Below are 3,332 nucleotides of genomic sequence, written 5' to 3'. Positions count from 1 at the left end.
GACATAACCTCCCCTTGACAAAGCAATGCTGTCTCAGCAATATTTTACCATGCACTTCCAAGTACTCTACAATATCTTTCAATTTAATTGGCCTATACTTTCTGGTATTCTGCCTCCCTCCCTTCTTACATTAGTTATTTTCCAGTCCTCTGTGACATTTCCTGATTCTAGTGATTCCTGAAAGATCACATGGTGGCTCAGTGGTTAGCACTGCTGCCTCACGCTGCCAGGGACCCAGGTTTGATACCTGCCTCTGGCGACTGTCTGTGTGGAGTTTGCACATTCTCCCTGTGTCTGCGTGGGTTTCCTCCCACAGTCCAAAAATGTGCAGGTCAGATGAATTGGCCATGATAAATTGCCTGTAGTGTTAGGTGCATTAGGCAGGGGTAATTACAGGGTAAGGGAATGGATCTGGGTGGGTTACTCTTCAGAAGGTTGGTGTGGACTTGTTGGGCCGAAGGTCCTTTTCCATACTGTAGGGAATCTAATCTAATCTAATCACCATCAATGCCTCTACGATCTCCTCAGCTATCTTGTTCCGAACTCTGGGGTATGGTCCATCTGGTCTGGATGATTGATCCACCTTTAGACCTTTCAGCTTTCCCTCCACCTTCTCCTCAGTGATGACCACTACATTCACCTCTGCTCCCGAATTTCTCAAAATTCTGGCATGCCACTGGTGTCTTCAACAGTGAAGGATGATGCAAAGTACCTCTTCAGCAACTCACTGATTTCTTTGTTCCCAATTACTGTTTCAAAATTAATGTATAACGTCAATAATTGCAGTCCCAACACTGACCCCTGCAGGACCCTCCACCCCTGGCACCTCCCCTTGCCACTGTGTGAGGTGTAAAAACTGTGCCCACACTTCCCCCTCACCTCCATCCAAGGCCCCAAAGGATCCTTCCACATCTGACAGAGATTTTCTTGCACATCCAAACACCCCATCCACCGTGTCTATTGCTCTCAAAGTGGTCTCCTCTACACTGGAGAGACATGAGGCCAACTCACGGAATGTTTCGGGGAATATCTCTGGAACACACACACCCAACAACCACATCGCCCCATGGCTGGGCATTTCAACTCCCCCTCCCATTCCGCCAAGGACTTGCAAGTCCTGGGCCTCCTCCACCGCCTGATTCTAGCCTCCTAACACCTGGAGGAAGAACATCTCATCTTCCACCTTGGGACCCTCCAGCCACATGGGATCAATGTGGATTTCACTAGTTTCCTCATTTCTCCTCCCCCCACCTTATCCCAGATCCAACCCTCCAACTCGGCAGTGCCCTCTTGAACTGTCCTACCTGTCCATCTTCTTTCACACCTCTCCACTCCACCCTCCTCTCTGACCTATCACCATCATCCCCACCTTCATCCACCTGTCACATTTCCAGCTACCTTCTCCCCACACCCCCCACTCATTTATTACTCAGTCCCCTTGGGGCCCCCCATTCCTGATGAAGAACTTATGCTCGAAACGTCGGCTCTCCTGCTCCTTGGATGCTGCCTGACCGGCTGTGCTTTTCCAGCATCACACTTTTTGACTTCAATCTGAAAGTAACCTATAACCCTGTAACCTACAACCTATAACCCTGTCACCTATAACTTTATAACCCTGTAGTCATGATTTGGAGGTGCCGGTGTTAAACAAAGTTAAAAATCACACAAACACCAGGTTATAGTCAGGCTTATTTGGAAGCACTAGCTTTCGGGACCACCTGATGAAGGAGCAGCGCTCCGAAAGCTAGTGCTTCCAAATAAACCTGTTGGACTGTAACCTGGTGTTTGTGTGATTTTTAACTTTATAACACTGTAGACAGTCAAGTTAGTAGCAATCACCAATGAATTTATGGTTTACCAGTGATGTCACTCTTGTGCTGGACCCCTAATCCTGGGCTTCAATTTATCCTGTTTTTAATCCAAATTATGAGCCAAAACAAAAGCAAGCACAAAGTCCCTCATTCCCCTCTGCTTTCACGTTGCCATCAAATTCCCTGATTATATCCTCACTCAAGTCGTGCATCACTCTGGAAGGGATCTCCCTTCCTGATCATGCGAAGCTTATTGAGCCAGGGTCTTTCAATAGTCTTGACATTTCCATATTAATGTCATTATCTTCCCTCTCCGCCTACTGCACTGGCCTGCCCTTGGAGCAGGGGGACTTGACCCTTGGTAAGTTCTCAGGCAAAGGACACAACTACTTCAGACCTGGCAATCAAATGCTCCATCTAGTGGCAGAGTTTGATCAGTGCAGATCACTGAGCACAGACCAACTTCTGCCACTTGATGGAGTCCTGTCATTCTAAACAACACAAAATTGGGAAAATTTGACCCCAATGAAAACAAACCGATTCCTGAGAGTGAGATAACAATTTCCAATTTTCCCTTCAAGGTTCAGGAGGAGAATACAAAATATCGCCATTGAGATGCAACTACCTCTTAGGGAGTCTGTGATCCATACAGGTGAAAAACGCACCATTTGCTTGCAACTCAATTTTAGCATTAAAATCACAAAAATGGAGTAAAAGTGCAGAAATTGACTTTATAAAAGGGGCAGCATGTGGCTCAGTGGTTGAATATGAGTTTTGTTAAGAGTATTCGATATAAACCAGAAATTTAGTTACCCGGAATCCTACTTTGAAAAATGCACGCCTCCAACCTCTGGCGGGAGAAGGAAGTACTGCCACACATTCCACAAGTGAACAAATGTTATCACCTTATTTACACTGATCCAGACTACTCTGCTAAAGGGTTTAGAACCTTAACTCAATCCATTGGTAAATAAAGGTAATAATTTAAACTAAATTGTCTGTAAGAGTTTTATATTCCAGACTACCACAGAGTACGATCTCCGGGATGAACTAAGAGAGACTTACAGGTCGAGTCCATCAGGGATTCCCTAACTGGTCTCAAATAGGTCCTTTAACAACTTGGAGCTGCGAGCAGGGTTCCAACAAGGGATAAGTTTGAGCGAAACTGGAAACAAGGGAGATTCATCTAAAGGTTAGACTTGAGACCAATGGCCCACAAGGTAAGGTTGTACTTGGTTGCTCTCTGTCTGCATTTTTGTATGCCACTTCCCCCATTTCACTCTCACATACCCTGACGGAACCCCGAATGAGATTGTTTGAATAGGCACTAAAAATAGGGACCTTGCGAAGGTAAGTGACAATGGTAAGAATTTTGTGAAGGTATACAATAGGATAAATATGGGTGCGACCCTAGATAAGATAGAGGGCAAATGTCCCTTAACAGAGGTAGTGAGTACGTATCCTAATTATGAGAAACAATTAAGGGGAATATTGGGTTAAAGGCTGCCCAACAGAATAAGG

This window comes from Chiloscyllium plagiosum, chromosome 32, assembly GCF_004010195.1.
Source record: "Chiloscyllium plagiosum isolate BGI_BamShark_2017 chromosome 32, ASM401019v2, whole genome shotgun sequence".
Lineage (NCBI taxonomy): Eukaryota > Metazoa > Chordata > Chondrichthyes > Orectolobiformes > Hemiscylliidae > Chiloscyllium > Chiloscyllium plagiosum.
This window is presented reverse-complemented; position numbering follows the sequence as displayed.